Consider the following 17,500-nt stretch of genomic DNA (forward strand, 5'->3'; position numbering starts at 1 on the left):
GAGGTATGGAAGAAGGAAGAGGAGGAAGAGGTATGGGAGAAGAAAGAGGAGGAAGAGGTATGGGAGATGGAAGAGGAAGAGGAAGAGGTATGGGAGAAGGAAAAGGAAGAGGAAGAGGTATGGGGAGAGTAAAGAAAGAAAAAAAAAAAAAAAAAAGAGAGAAAACAAAAAAAAAAAGGCTGAAACCCTTCGTATTTATTCCAAAATACGGAACATGTCTGAGGAGTCGATTCACAAACGAGTGGTAGAAAGATGATTGTAAAAATCAAGTGATTAGTATTTCCCCCGTCAGCGGAAGTTAGTCGACAGTCACAAAGGTATCATGCGTGACCGTGGTCCATAGGGGGTAGTAACTTAAGTGCCCAGGAATGTTGACTTGGCTAAGCCTAACAGTCAATACATCATGTGGCGGAGGGACAGAAGAAAAGGAAAGACCAAGACAATAAAATAAGAAGAGGAGGAGAAGGAGGAGGAGGAGGAGGAGGAGAACCTAGAAGAGGAAAAGGAGGACGAAAAGCTGGAAGAGGAAAAGGAGGACAAGGAAGAAACGATGGAGAACGAGAAGGAAGAAGTGAGGGAGGAGAACGAGGAGGAGGAGGAAAGGAGGAGGAGGAGGAGGAGGAGGAATGGAGGAGGAGGAGGAAGAAAAGGAGGAGGTAGAAAAGGAGGAGGAAGAAAAGGAGGAGGAGGAGGAGGAGGAGGAGATGAGGGAGATGAATGATGAGTAAGCCAAATAGCCGTACCTCCATCACAATCCCGTCGCAAATTGAGGTGATTTGAGTTTAGCCTCTTTCTTCTGTTTAGCAAACCATCTTAACTAACTAACCCTTTTCGCTACACTGACGCACTCGGCAGACTCTATTCTGGTTAACACCATCTGGAAAGGGTTATGATCTTCTTGGTTAACTCTTTTAGCAAACTGGCGTGCTTTATATATGTTATAATGGCTGGCGCCAGTATTAATTGTATTATCATTATCATTACTATTATTATCAATATATTATATATATATATATATATATATATATATATATATATATATATATATTTTTTTTCATCCGATCTTGTTATGGACCAAAAGGTCTCCTGTCGGCATGTACCTCCTTTGTAATCCTTTGAAAACCTTAGCCTCTCTGCTGACGCTAGACAATTTTATTCATTTAAGCCCAAAAAGTTTGGGGACCTTTAGAGATGAATACAGTCTTCTGATTTTAGAATGGAAATATTCACGAGTTGTGTCATTTCCGATTCAGACAAGAAATAATGGTTTCAGACTGTCTGGAAGTAGATTTAATTTGGAACTGGGTAGAAACAAATTCGCCAACCGCTTAGTTAATGAATGGAATAAACTTCCTGCAGAGGCAGTGCAATGTAGCACAGTTCGAAGCTTTAAGAATCATTTAGATAAACACCTTAGCAATATGCTGTGATACTTGCCATTTGTTTTATTTTCATTTATCAATTATCTATTTCTATTATCTATTCATTTATTATAGATTATTATTTTTCTGTTTATTATTTGTCATTATCTATTTATTCTATCCACTTATCTATTTTTTCCGCATCCGACCTAGTTATAGACCACAAGGTTGCCTGTCGGTATGCTCTCTCTTTGTAAAATCCTTTGTAAGTCTTGATGAAGACCACTCGAACTGAGGTTGAAGAATGATTTGCACACTCAACAGCAGAGAACGAGTGTGTGCATATATGTTTGTACGTATGTATACATTTGTACATGTATGTATATATGTGGTGTATGTATATATGTACTGTATATATATATAATATATATATATACATACATATATATATATATATATATGTGTGTGTGTGTGTGCGTGTGTGTGTGTGTGTGTGTGTGTGTATGTGCGTGCGTGTGTGTGTATGTGCGTGCGTGCGCGTGTGTGTGTGTATGTGCGTGCGTGTGTGTGTATGTGCGTGCGTGCGCGCGTGTGTGTGTGTGTGTGTGTGTGTGTGTGTGTGTGTGTGTGTGTGTGTGTGCGTTGTACGTATGTACTGTATATATACATGTATGTATGCATATGTATATACATATAATATATATTATATATATATATATATATATTTGTGTGTGTGTGTGTGTGTGTGTGTGTGTGTGTGTGTGTGTGTGTGTGTGTGTGTGTGTGTGTGTGTATGCGCGGGTGCGCGCACATCCCCTTGTAAGCCATAAGAATCGACGAGATGACACCGAGCCCATCCCTTCCAGCCGATAACGTCAACGATAGCAACACTGGGGAGTTCGGTGACAATGACCTCAACACCCTGACGAAGGACCGTTCCTGAAGACCGGAAACGATCGGCGAGTTCGTGGGGAACTTCGAGAAGAACTTCGAGAAGAACTCTGCCCCTGAACGAGGTACTCCTTCACCCTCCACATGCGCCAGCTGCCGAAGACTCCTCCTTACATTCCCGTGGTGTCGGAACAATCCGCGAAGGATGAATGTAATCCTTGATCATCAAGGATTGACGAAGACGACGGGGTAGAATGATGGATATATACATGCATGCTTGTATGTATGCATGTATGTATGCTTGCATGTATGCTTGTATGCATGCTTGTATGTATGTATATATGCATACACATATGCATGTATGCATTCATATACGTATGCATGTATGCATGTATATATGCATACACGTATGCATGTATGCATTCATATATGTATGCATGTATGCTTGTAGGTGTGTATGCATGCATGCATGCATGTATACGGTTATGTGATTTAACTGGATAAACATACGCACACACGCACGCACACACACACACACACACACACACACTTATACACTCACACTCACGCGCACAACACACACACACACACGCACGCACACACACACACACACACACACACACTCATACACTCACACTCACGCGCACAATTATTAACACAAGCACAACCACATGCATAAACACACACAAATGTACACTTACTCTTATTCACACACGCACGCACACACACACACACACACACACACACACACACACACACACACACACAAGAGAGAGATAGATAGAGAGAGAGAGAGAGAGAGAGAGAGAGGGATTGAGAGAAGTGAGAAAAGAGAGGAAGGAAAGAGAGAGACGGAGAAAAGAGAGAGAAATAGTAAGCGAAAAGAGAGAAAAGAGAGAGAGAGAGACTCCTCCTGTTAAATAAACAATGCATTTGACTCCGCGTTTGTGGTCCCTTTCCCTTTCCTTATAAGCCTCGAGACCGCGTTGACGTCTGTCCCCGATTCGGCTTCTTCGTGCGGATCGCCTTAACCCCCCGTGCGAAAACCAAGAAGGATTAAGCTAAACCCCTGTTAACCCTCATCTGGTGCTCCTCTGCATAAATGGGGGAGACTAAAGGGAGGCTAGCACCCCCCACCCCGCCCCGAAAAAAAAGTATATATATATACAAAAATAATAATAAAAATAGCAATAAATAATAAGAAAAATAGTAATAAAAATAGTAATAAAAATAGCAATAAAAATAAAAACAACAATAATAATAATAGCAATAATAATAGTAGCAATAATAATAATAATAATAATAATAATAATGATAATAATAATGATAATAATAATAATAATAATAATAATAATAATAATATCAATGATAATAATAATAGCAGCAGCAGCAGCAGCTCTCCCCACCAAGTGTTTAAGAGAAATATGAAAAATTAACACTAATAATGCATTTATAGACAATAAAACGAAGACAGTTATAATGAGAATGTAGCAGTACAAATAACTCTTTATATTATCATACTTTGTGTAACTCTATTCATAAATAAAAGATAAATCAATGAACATAAAAATAGATAAAATCAACCAATAACAATAAACAATTAAATAAATAGATAATGAAATAAATAAACAAACAAACATACACGAACAAGTCTATAAACAAATAAATGATTTAACAAGTGACAACTTGCTCTCATTTATTCTGGTTAATATCTCTCGATTTTATTTAGATGTACGGTGTCCTTCACAGGAGAGGAGTTGCGTCTACAATGTGGAAGTGGAACTTAAAGTTCGCCGACAATTTTGCAATTTCCTTATCTGATAATGGGTAATGACACAAGATGCCAGTTTCCTTATCTTCGTCAAAATTCTTACATTTTCATCAGACATATTTGCGACATCCAGAGGAAGTGACGACAAGATGGTTGTTGTTGTTGTTGTTGTCCTTTTTGTTGTTGTTTTTGTTTTTGTTTTTGTAGTTTTTGTTGTTGTTTGTTGTTGTTGTTTGTTGTCGTTTTTGTCGTTTTTGGTTGTTTTTGTTGTTTCTGTTGGTTTTGTTGTCGTTGTTCTTGTTGCTGTTGGTATTGATATCAACTACTGTTATTGTTACTCTTAACAAGGGTGACGCAAACAAGGTCATCATATTAAGACAACAGGGCAGAACTCGCAGTAACGGATTTAAACTGGACAAATTTAGATTTAAGAAGAAAATGGGCAAGAATTGGTTTACTAATAGGGTTGTCAACGAATGGAATAGACTTAGCAACCATGTAGTGAGCGCTGAAACTATCGGTAGTTTTGATAAACGGTTAGACAACTTTATGGATGGGGATGAAAGGTGGTGATGGATATGGAACTGCCTAGTGTAGGCCTTATGGTCTCTTGCAGTCTCCTTCATTCTTATGTTATTGTTGTCATTAATTGTCATATAAATTCCGCCAGTCTCCTTCATTCTTATGTTCTTATGTTATTGTTGTCATTGTTATTATATAAATTCCGTCAGTCTCCTTTATTCTTATGTTCTTATGTTATTGTTGTCATTGTTATTATATAAATTCCGTCAGTCTCCTTTATTCTTATGTTCTTATTATCATTGTTATTATATAAACTCCGTCAGTACATACGATTTTCTTCTCTTAGGTTAACGGGAGGAGGTCACAACTAGAATCAAACCAACGAAGTTCTGCTTGCGATTGTACAGTTACGTATAAAAAAACTGGGCGTGTATCGCTGCCCCTACTAACACCCCTCACCGTTATCCTACTCCATCTACCTCCTCCTCCATCTACCTCATCCTGCTTCGTCTACCTTCCCCTCTATCTACCTCCTGTTCCCTCCCCCTCCCCCTCCATCTACCTCCTTCTCCATCCACCTCCTCCTCAATCTACCTCCACCTCCATCTAGCTCCCCCTCCATCCACCCTCTCCTCCGCCTACCTCCTTCTTCACCTACCTCCCCCTCCATCTATCTCCTCCATCTACCTCCTCCTCAACCCACCTCTTTCTCCATCTACCTCCTCCATCTACCTCTTCCTCCATCCACCTCTGTCTACCTCACCCTCCATCTACCTCCTCCACTCACCTCCTCTTCCGTCTACCTCCATCTACCTCCTCTATGTACCACTTCCATCTACCTCCCCTCCACCTACCTCCTCCTCTATCTACTTCCTCCTCCATCTACCTCTTCCTCCATCTACCTCCTCCTCTATCTACCTCTTCCATCTATATCCTTCATCCACCTCTATCTACCTCTTCCTTCATCTACCTCCTCCATCCACTTCCTCCTCGATCCACCTCGTCCTCCACATACCTCCTCCTCCATCTACCTCCACACGTCTACACCCACCTTACCCCGCCTTTACTACCTCTCCCTCACCTCCATATTCCTCCACGTCCTCTCCACTCCACTCCCTCCACATTCTTTACGAAGCTTCTGAGTCCCTCCCTCCACCCTGTGCCTTATAGAGGTGCCTCGCCCTTCCATTCTCTTCGTGTCACCCTCCAGCACTCCATCCTCCTTTCCTCCACACTCCCACATTACCTCCACGTTCCCTCTCACCTCCTCTCCACATTACCTCCACGTTCCCTCCCACCTCCTCTCCACATTACCTCTACATTCCCTCTCACCTCCTCTCCACATCACTTCCACATTCCCTCCCACCTCCTCTCCACATTCCCTCCCACCTCCTCTCCACATCACCTCCACATTCCCTCTTACCTCCTCTCCACATTCTCTCTCACCTCCTCTCCACATTACCTCCACCTCCTTTCCACATTACCTCTCACCTCCTCTCCACATTACCTCCACGTTCCCTCTCACCTCCTCCACGTTACCTCCACATTCCCTCTCACCTCCTCTCCACATTCTCACTTCTCCACATTCTCACCTCCTCTCCACATTACCTCCACATTCCCTCTCCACATTACCTCCACATTCCCTCTCCCCTTGCCGCCTCTCTCCTGCCTCACGCTCTCCCTCTTTTCCTCTCAAATCTTCAATCTATCTCTTTCTATCACTATCAATCTGTCACTACTCTCTCCCCTCTTCTCTTTTCCCCCGCTCTCTTTCCTCTTGTCCCTCATTCTCCTCACTCTAGTTCTATCGTTTTTTGACGTCACTACTCTCTCCCCTCATTTCTTTTCTCTCTCACTCTTTTCCCCTCTTTTCTCTCATTCCCCTCACTCTAACGCCATCGCTTTCTGACGTCACTACTCTCTCCCCTCTTCTCTTTTCCCCTTACTCTGGCTCTATCACTTTTTGACGTCACTACTTTCTCCCCTTTCCCCTCACTTTTCCCCTCTTTTCCCTCAGTCCCCTCACTCTAACTCCATCGCTTTATGACGTCACTACTCTCTCCCCTCATTTCTTTTCCCCTCACTCTTTCCCCCTCTTTTCCCTCATTCCCCTCACTCTAACTCCATCGCTTTCTGACGTCACTACTCTCTCCCCTCTTCTCTTTTCCCCTTACTCTGGCTCTATCACTTTTTGACGTCACTACTCTCTCCCCTTTTCTCTCACTCTTTTCCCCTCTTTTCCCTCATTCCCCTCACAAAAACAAAGATAAGGGACTAGAAGACCTGACGTTTTGCCCCCCTTCAGGGGACACAAACCCCCATGAGGACACAAACACCCCAGAGGACACAAGCTCCCCCGAGGATACAAGCCCCCTGGTCACAAGCCCCCATGAGGACACAAGCCCCCCATGAGGACACAAGCTCCCAGAGGATACAAGACCCCCAGAGGACACAAACCCCCCATAGGACAAGCCCCCCCCAGAGGACAAGCCCCCAGAGGACACAAGCCTTCCAAAGAACACAAGCCCTCAAAGGACACAAGCCCCCAGAGGACAACACCCCCCAGAGGACACAAGCCCCCCCCCGCTGAGGACACAAGCCACCAGAGGACAAAAGCCCCCCAGAGGACACAAGCCCCCAGAGGACACAAGCCCCCAGAGGACACAAGCCCCCCCAGAGGACACAAGCCCCCCAGAGGACACAAGCCCCCCTAGAGGACACAAGCCTCCCAGAGGACAAAAGCCCTCCAGAAGATAAAAGCCCCCCAGAGGACAAAAGCCCCCCAGAGGGACACAAGCCCCCCAGAGGGAGGGAAAGATGGAGGGCAAAAGACGCTCTCCCCCATCTCGACCTCTGAATCGTGTGTGGGCGTGGTCGTGGGCGTGGGCGTGTTTATGTTTACGTCAGTGCCGATACACAAATACACACAAGACAAGTTGTAAATAAGAGTTGAGAGGTCATTGGAGACTGCATTAGCGGGCCGGGGCAATATTTTCCATTATACATTATTATTTCTTAGCCTCCTCCTTCCTCCTTCCTCCTTCCTACTTTCCCTTCCTCCTTCCCCCTTCCTACTTACCCCTTTCTCCTTCCCCGCTCCTTCTTCCCCATTCCTTCATCCTCCTTCTCCGTTCCTCCTTCCCCCTTCCCTCTTCCTACTTCCCCCTTCCTCCTTCCTACTTCCCCCTTCTTCCTTCCCCCTTCCTCCTTCCTTCCCCCTTTCCCTTCCTCCTTCCCCCTTACCCATTTCCACCTCCACCCCCTCCTTCCCCTTCCCCCTTCCACCTCCTCCCTTCCCCTTTCCTCCTTTCCCCTTCCTCCTTCCTCCTTCCTACTTCCTCCTTCCCAGGATCTTCAGCAATGACACCTACAGATTCTTTTCTACCCAACACCTGACGATTTCATTCGGTTAAGCAAAAGAATCTTAATTAAACGGGTTAATTCGTGGGGATTAAGGATTAAGCTTAACACAGGAAAGATTAACGGTGGTATTCTTAAAAAAAATCTTTCCTTATATGAATCTTATATAAATCCTTGGAAGGGAAAGAATTATATAAGGAAAGATTTTTTTAAGAATACCACCGTAAGAATCTTACGGTGGTATTCTTAAAGAAATTCTTTCCTTATGTAGATCTTTCCCTTCCAAGGATTTATATAAGATTTATATAATGAGAGATTTTTTTAAGATTATCACCGTAAGATTCTTACGGTGGTATTCTTAAAAAATATCTTTCCTTATGTAAACCTTTCCCTTTTGATTTATATAAGATTTATATAAGGAAATTTTTTTTTTTTAAGAATACCACAATAAAAATCTTACGGTGGTATTCTTGAAAAAAAATTCCTTATATAAATATTTCCCTTCCAAAGATTTATATAAGATTTATATAAGGAAATATTTTTTTAAGAATACCACCGCAAGAATCTTACAGTGGTATTCTTACAAAAATATTTCCTTACATAAATATTTCCCTTCCAAGAGTTTATATAAGATTTATATAAGGAAAGATTTTTTTAAGAATACCACCGTAAGATTCTTGCGGTGGTATTCTTAAAAAAATATTTCCTTATATAAATATTTCCCTTATAAGGATTTATATAAGACTTATATAAGAAAATATTTTTTTTTAAGAATACCACCATAAGGATAATTACATTGACTCCTCTTTGATACGTAGAACAGTGCATAAGCCTTGTTCTGTTGACAACAAGCTATTTTATTCAGTTAGGTGGGTTGGGTTTTCCATGCCTACAATCAAATTTTAATTTATTTTTGTTATTTCTATCTATTTCTATTTATTTATTATTATTATTATATATTTTTTGGAAACTCCAAATTTATTTTTATTTATTTTAATTTATTTATCTATTTATTTATCTATTTACTTTTTTTCTTTTTTTTTTTAAATCCATACCACACTCTCCTCTACCCTTCCCTCCTCCAGTCCACCCGACATCCACCCCTCCACTTCTCCACCCCCAAAATCTTTCTCTCTTTCTCTCTCTCTCTCTCTCTCTCTCTCTCTCTCCCTCTCTCTCTTTCCTTGCCTCCGATCTCATTCTTCCTCTTTTCCTCTCTTCCCCAACTCTGACTTTCTCTCACCGTCCATGTCTGCCATTCTTGTCACACACACACACACACACACACACACACACACACACACACACACACACACACACACACACACACACACACACACACACACAAACACACACACAAACAAACGCGCACACACACAAACAAACAAACACACACACACACACACACACACACACACACACACACACAAACAAATACACAACACACACACACAACTGAAACATCTAGACAAAACAATAGTGTGTGCAAAAACCATACACGAATTTAAGTGCAAACTAAACACAGCGAGATACAACGGCGGAACACCACGAGCATAGCTCCATTTCCTGTAAGATATAACTAGGTAAACACACACACACACACACACACACACACACACACACACACACACACACAAATACACACACACACACACACACACACACACAAATACACACACACACAAATACACACATAAGAACATAAGAATGAAGGAGACTGCAAGAGACCATAAGGCCTACACTAGGCAACTCCGTATCCATCACCATCTGTCATCCCCATCCATAAAGTTGTCTAATCGTTTCTTAAAACAACTGATAGTTTCAGCGCTTACTACATGGTTACTAAGTTTATTCCATTCATCGACCACCCTATTAGTAAACCAATTCTTGCCTATTTCCTTCTTAAATCTAAATTTGTTCAGTTTATACCCATTATTGCGAGTCCTGCCCTGTTGTTTTGATATGATGACCTTGTTTGCATCACCCTTGTTAAAGTCTTTGATCCACTTGAACACCTCTATTAGATCACCCTGCACTCTACGTCTTTCCAAATGCACATACACACACACACAAACACACACACACACAGAAACAACTCCACCTACTATCTCAGTACCCCTTCCACTCCCCCCTCCCCCTCCCCCTCCCACCCTGACCTCTCGTTTCCCAACCTCTCCCAACTTTTCTCCCATTTCTTCCGCTTGGCTTCCCCCTTTCCCCCCAAAAGTGTTCTTTCCTTATCTCCCCTCCCCCGCCCACCCATTCTGGGCCACATGTAGGGGGGGAGAAGGAAGGGGGGAAAGGGGGGAAGGGGGAAAGGGGGGGAGACAGGTGGTAAGGATTCTCGTTGGGGGGAAAGAAAAGAAGGGAAGGAGTAGGGTTAGTGGGAGGGTGAGGGGAGGGGAGGAGGGAAGAAAAGGGGTGGAGTGTATGGAACTGCTTAGTATAGGCCTTATGGTCTCTTGCAGTCTCCTTCGTTCTTATGTTCTTATGTATAGGAAGGAGAGGATGACGGGGAGTTGGGAAGAGGAAGAGAAGAGGAAGAAATGAGAAGAGAAGAGGAAGAAGGGGAAAGGAAGGGGAAGAGGAAGAGAAGAGAAGAGGGAGGAAGAAAGGGGAAGAGAAGAGGAAGAAGGGGATAGGAAGGGGAAGAGGAAGAGAAGAGAAGAGGGAGGAAGAAGGGGAAAGGAAGAGGAAGAGGAAGAGAAGAGAAGAGAAGAGGGAGGACGAAGGGGAAAGGAAGAGGAAGAGGAAGAGAAGAGAAGAGGGAGGAAGAAGGGAAAAGGAGAGAGGAAGAGAAGAGAACAAAGAAATAAAAACAAAAAGGAAAGGGAAGAGGAAGGGAAGGGGAGGAAAGGGAAGGGAGAAATGAAGGGAAAGGAAAATTAGAAAGGAAATAGGAAGGGAATAAGAAGAGGAAGGAAGAGGAGAATGAAAGGGAAAGGAAGGGGCTGGAAGAGTTGGGGAAGAGGAGGAGAAGGGGAGGGGAAGGGGAGGGGAAGGGGAGGGGAAGATGAGAGTGGGGGAGGGGAGAAGGGAAAGGGGAAGGAGAGTGGGGGGAGGGGAGAGAGGGGGAGGAGAAGGGAGGAGAGGGGGAGGAGAGGGGAGGAGAGGGGAAGAGAGGGGAGGAGAGGGGAAGAGAGGGGAGGAGAGGTGGGAGGAGAGTGGGGAGGGGTGAGAGGGGGAGGAGAGAGGGAAGGGGGAGAGGGAAGGGGGAGAGGGAAGGGGGAGAAGGAAGGGGGAGAGGGGAGAGGAGAGTGGAGCAGAGAGGGAGAGTAGGGGAGGGGGGGAGTAGGGGAGGAGAGTGGGGGAGTGGGGAGAAGGGGAGGGGGAGAAGGGGAGGGGGGAGAAGGGGAGGAGAATGGGGGAGGGGGTGAAAAGGGTGAGGAGAGTGGGGGAGGGGGTGAAAAGGGGGAGGAGGGTGGGGGAGGGGGTGAAAAGGGGGAGGAGAGTGGGGGAAGGGGAGAGGGGAGGACAGGGGGAGGGAGGATAGGGGGAGAGTGGGGGAGGGGAGGATGACAGTAACTAGGGAATGAAAGTGAAAGTTTTCAACCTTGAAGGTCCGCTGCAAGACCACCAGCCTAACCCCTTGAGAGGAGGGTGGGAGAGGGGGAGATTTGAGGGGAGGGGGGAGAAGGGGGAAGGGGGGAGAGTGGGGGGAGGGGGGCGCGGACACTCAATTTTCCATTTTGGTCATGGGAAGTCATAAACAACAAATTGGTCGTTACGGGTCCCCCGGGGGAGGGGGGGGAGAGGGGGAGCCCCACCCACGCAATCGTCTCCTACCTCTTCGTTTTGTTTGCTTATCTCTCTCTCTTTCTCTCTCTCTCTCTCTCTCTCTCTCTCTCTCTCTCTCTCTTTTTTATTTATACAAAGGAGTATGCCGACAGGAGACCTTTTGGTCCATCATTAGGTCGGATGCAAAAAAATAAATAAATGAATAAATAAATAAATGAATGAATAAATAAATAAATAGATAAATAAAACTAAAGTAATAATAATAATAATGATAATGATAATAATAATAATAACAATGATAATAATAATAAATAAAAATTATAATAACACAGATAATAATAAACAAAATTAGTAAATACATAAACAGGTAAAGTCAAATAATAGACAAACCTAACAAACTCCCATCCTCTTACTTTCTTTCACCGAATTGGTCTTCGATTTTCTTCTTCTAAACTCGTCCCTATGTCCCTGCCTATTCCCTCTTGCCACCTTTTCCCTAAACCAGCTTCCCTTTGCCCGTTACCTCCCCCCCCTACCCTTACATTTCCCTATTCGTCTTTCCCTCGTCCCTTTCCTACTTTCCCTACTGACGAAGGCAACCCTTTGACCTCGTCGTGACCTCGCCCTACGAGGCTTTGTACTTGACCTGAGGTCACGAGGTTCCTCGCTTCTCGACCAAGGGGGGGGGAGACTTTAATGACTTTGTTCTGTCTAACGCCAGATGAGTTCTTTAGGTTTGTGTGTCCCACAACTACCTCTACCTATCCACCACTATCTACGTATATCTATCTCTATATCTACCTCTATACCTCTATCTACATGTCCATTCCCCCCCCTCTCTCTCTCTCTCTCTCTCCAAAACACGGATAGGCATGCGAACACACACACACACACACACACACACACACACACACACACACACACACACACACACACACACAGTAGCGCAGTGGTAGCGATCGCGGCTGCTACTACGGCAGTCCGAGTTCAAATTCCGCTCAGGGCTGAAATAATTTCAGTATCGCTGCGCTGCGAGTCGTTACTCCAGATCTCGTGGGCGGGGAGTTGGGTGCGTGTGTGTGTGCGTGTAAGATCACAGCATTACCCATAGATCGCTCATATATGAGCTCTGAGCTCTCTTCCGGGACGGTAGTAGCTGACGACCATATTAAAACAAATCTTATAATAATTTTCTAATTTCACGAAGAAACGGGCACGGCAGTGCCACGGAGTTGGATAGAACCGATGGTAAACTGCATCTTCCTCTTCCTTGTCATCCATTTATCTTTTTTTTTTTTTTTTTTTTTTTTTAGTCTCTTCCGTTTTCTTTGCGTTTTCTTTCATATTCTTTGTTTTATTTTTCGTTCGCTGCTTTCTCTACCTCCTTTCTCCGTCCCTCCGTCTCTTCCTCCTCCTCGTTTTCCTCCTCTTCCTCCTCCTCGTTTTCCTCTGCCTCCCGTTTTTTCATTTTCTTCGCATTTTCCTCCTTATCGTCCTCTTCCTTCTCATTTTCCTCTTTTTACTCCTACTCCTCCTCCTCCTCCTCCCCTTTTTCTTCCTTCTCATTCTCCTCATCCCTCCTGCTCCTCCTCCCCATTTTCCTTCTTCTTCTCCTCCTCCTCCTCCTCCTTTCTCCTCCCCTCTTTCCTTCTTTTCCTCATTCTCCTCCTCCTCCCCTCTTTCCTTCTTTTCCTCCTCCTCCCTTCTCCTCCCCTCTTTCCTTCTTTTCCACCTCCTCCTCCCTTCTCCTCCCCTCTTTCCTTCTTTTCCTCCTCCTCCTCCTCCTCCCCTTTTTCCTTCTTCTCCTCCTCCCTTCTCCTCCCCCTCTTTCCTTCTTCTCCTTCCTCTCCCTCCTCCTCCTCCTCCCCGAACCGCGCCGTCGTCGTCCTCCGAGTCCGAGTCCCTTCACGCTTCTTTGCACTTGACTTCGGGAGCGAGCGAGAGCGAGAAAGAAGTCCGCTGGCCTGAGGGAACTCCGGAAATGAAGGTAAACAAGCCCGCACACGCACGCACACACACACATGCACACATGACATACACACACACGTACAAACATATAATCACATATACGTGTATATATACATATATATATATAATATATATATATATATACTGTATATATATACACACATACACACACACACACACACACACACACACACACACACACATATATATATATATATATATATATACACACAAATACCAGGGCTAAACCATTTTCAACGATTTTCTAGGTCATTTTTTCCATACGATTCGTGGTCTTATTATATTCTAGGGGGTCTAATGATTAAACACAAGTCTACCAAAATCTATGATATACTGCCGAAAATTCCATAAAATACAATATCGATTTTTCGGCTGCTACATACAACCATCATCGGGCAGATCAATTGACAGGAAGAGTTCTATGCCAAATATGCTAAAGGATAACAAGCTATTTTTTTTTTTTTTTTTTTTTTTTTTTTAAAGATTCAAACTGAGTAACTGAGTTGAGGTAAGAGTTAGGGCGTGGGGTTGGGTGGGATGGGGTTGGGTGGTTAGCGTCAGTTGTTGTTACGTGGAACAATGTCCGGGGGATGTGTGGTTGTGGGGTTTTGTCCAGGTGTGATCCCCAATGTGGTTATTTGTCCGCTAATGACCGGTGCGTGAAATGTAGACTGTCTCGGGGGGTATTATGTCCAATATACTAGTTCTTACAAAAGGTGCTATCTTTGTTAAGCCAGCGTTCTATCATTATATTATATTTTTACTTATTTATTTATCATTATTATTATTATTATTATTTTTTTTTCCATCCGACCTAGTTATGGACTAAAAGGTCTCCTGTCGGCATGCTCCGCCTTTGTAACCCTTTGTAATACTACACTTGTTTGTTCTAATTTGTCCTTTGTTTCTCTCAAGAAATGACGTTTTGAGTTCTCCAAAGAACCCAGCGTAGGACCTTTGCCGCCTCCCGAAGAACACAAGATGAGCCCTGATTGAGTCGAGAGATGTCTGGATTAACAAAAAGAACTTTGTGGAACTTACAAATACCTTGAATATCAACCTTCAAACTCTCATAAGATACACCGAGGGAACTTCATGTTGGTTAAACAATGCTCTCAGTGTAGACCTCAACAAAATTTACACACACACACACACACACACACACACTCATACATACATATACATACTGTATGTGTATATTATGACTACATACATGGATACGGAATACGCTTATATGTGTGTGTGTGTGTGTGTGTGTGTGTGTGTGTGTGTGTGTGTGTGTGTGTGTGTGTGTGTGTGTACGTGTGTATGTGTGTGCGTTTGTGTGTGAATGTATGTGTGACTCACCCTGGCCTTGGATCACGTGTAGGACTCGTAATCGACAGATGTTACCCTCCCGGATGAGCGCTCAGAGCTCATATACAACCGATCTATGGGTAATGCTCTGACCTTATAAGCAGACATCCAACTCCCCGCCCACGACAGTTGGAGTAACGGCACGCAGCGTAGCGATACTGAAATAATTTCAGCCCTGGGCGGGATTTGAACTCGTACCGCTAGAGTGGCGGTTGCAAACGCTACCAATGCTACGTCGAACCGTGTGTGTGTGTGTGTGTGTGTGTGTGTGTGTGTGTGTGTGTGTGTGTGTGTGTGTGTGTGTAATAATAATAATAGGTTTATTGAAATAGCAGTGATACACTGACAATGATACAATACAGTAATTATATGAGTAATATGCCTAGTCTAAGTATTACAATGAGTTTATTGTGCAAACAATGGATGGAATAGCACTGTTCTTGTATCGGTGTGTGTGTGTGTGTGTGTGTGTGTATGTGTGTGTGTGTGTGTGTGTGTGTGTGTGTGTGTGTGTGTGTGTGTGTGTGTGTGTGTGTGTGTGTGTGTGTGTGTGTGTGTGTGTGTGTGTGTGTGTGCGTGTGTGTATGTGTGTGTGCGTGTGTACGTGTGCGTTTCATTCCCCTTTCATCTCTCCTTTGGTCCCTAAATCTGTCACCTCATTCTTCGATTTCGTCCTTCCTCGAGGATCTCCCCCTCCCCCTCCCCCCTTCCCCCCACGTCCCCCTCGTGTCACGTCACAGTGCCAAGGACCGCGTGACGTAGGGAGTGCCTCCGTCGCCGTGGGTCACGGCACTCCGTCACGCGTCACGTGACCAGTGCGTTCCTAGGGGAAGGGCTGTGGTGCCGAAGAGGAGGAGGAGGAGGTTGATGGGAGAGGTTGTGGAGGGATTAGAGGGATGGAAGGGGAGGAGGCGGTAGTGTGGAATGGGGGAACAGAATGTGTGTGTGGGAATGGGAATGGGAATGGAATGGGAGTGGGAATGAATAGGAGGATTGAATAGGACAGGTTAAGGGATGGGAAAGGGAGAAGGAAAACAAAGAAATGAAAAGGAGAAATACAAAGAAAAGGAAAAGGGGAAGAGATATTGGAAGGAAAAGGGGAAGGGGAAGGGGAAGGGGGAGGGGCAGGAGGAGGAGGAGGAGGAGGAGGAGGAGGTGGTGGAGGGGGAGGGGAAGGGGAAGGCGTAGGGGAAGGGAAGGAAGAGGACCCATGGTATATCATAACTACACAAATCTGTCACTCGTTGTTATTTTTTCATAAATTTCATTGTTTTGACAAAAAAAAAAAAAAAAAAAAAGTTCTTGATCGATCTGGACTATAACGACGTAAGTGCAGATGGTGGTCCTTTTAAAAATACATATTGAAAACAAAACTGCGAAATTTGTCCATCAAGGCGTGACGTCACACAACAAAGGAGTGGCTTGATCCGTGGAAGAAAGGAAGAGGAAGAAGGGAGTGAGGAGGAGAGGAGAGGAGAGGAGAGAGAGGAAAGTTAGAGGGAAATATTTAATTTTCTATTGACAAATAGCCATTGTTCAGAAGAACTACGTAAGCTTATGAATATATGTGTAGTGCATGTAAACCTATGTATTGTGTATTGCACAAATACAAACGCAAACATATACGCACACAAAAATGCACACATCCGAACATATGTATACACACGTGAACACACACACACACACACACACACACATGCCCACATGCAGATACACGCACGAAAACACACACACGCACACATACATACACATACACAAGCATACGCGCACATACACATGCATATGTACACACAAGCAAGCAAGCGCGAGCACACACAAACACGAACACGCACACACGCATACACAAGCACGAAAACGCACAAGTAAGCATTCACAAACACGCACACGTACACGTATAAGGAAATAAAAATAAAACGAAACGAGAGGAGTGACAAAGAGAGAGAGAGAGAGAGAGAGAGAGAGAGAGAGAGAGAGAGAGAGAGAGAGAGAGAGAGAGAGAGAGAGAGAGGAGAGAGGAGAGAGAGAAATGAGTGAGAGAGGAGAGACATGTAGAGACAAGAAAGAGAGAGAGGATAGAGACAGAGAAGAGATATAGAGAAGATATATATATATATATATATATATATAGAGAGAGAGAGAGAGAGAGAGAGAGAGAGAGAGAGAGAGAGAGAGAGAGAGGAAGAGAGAGAGAGAGAGAGAGAGAGAGAGAGAGAGAGAGAGAGAGAGAGAGAGAGAGAGAGAGAGAGAGAGAGGAAGAGAGAGAGAGAGAGACGTCATCTCAAATCTTCACGTGTCGGCTAGGAGGAAGCTAGTTTCTATGGGAAAAGCTACGGGAGAGACGGGACAAGCTCACGTTTTCTATGATGCAAAAGTATCAGAGAAAACATCAAAGTTTAGGGAAAACCATTCTATGGTGTATGGGATACCTAGATTTTACAATTTCTTTTTTCTTTTAATCAGAATACAATATTTCGTCAGAAGCAATTATTTAGTAATAAATATTAAAAATGTT

At 44.0% G+C, this 17,500-nt stretch overlaps 1 protein-coding gene across 1 annotated transcript in view; it reads right to left on the bottom strand.

Annotated features, from left to right (window-relative positions):
• LOC143018393 (uncharacterized) overlaps positions 1–17,500 on the bottom strand; it is a 726,525-nt gene that overhangs the window by 291,267 nt on the left and 417,758 nt on the right. The gene's annotated exons all lie outside the window — the stretch shown is intronic.

This window comes from Oratosquilla oratoria, chromosome 34 (genome assembly GCF_046742065.1).
Source record: "Oratosquilla oratoria isolate Oo_2021 chromosome 34, ASM4674206v1, whole genome shotgun sequence".
Taxonomy (NCBI): Eukaryota; Metazoa; Arthropoda; class Malacostraca; order Stomatopoda; family Squillidae; genus Oratosquilla; species Oratosquilla oratoria.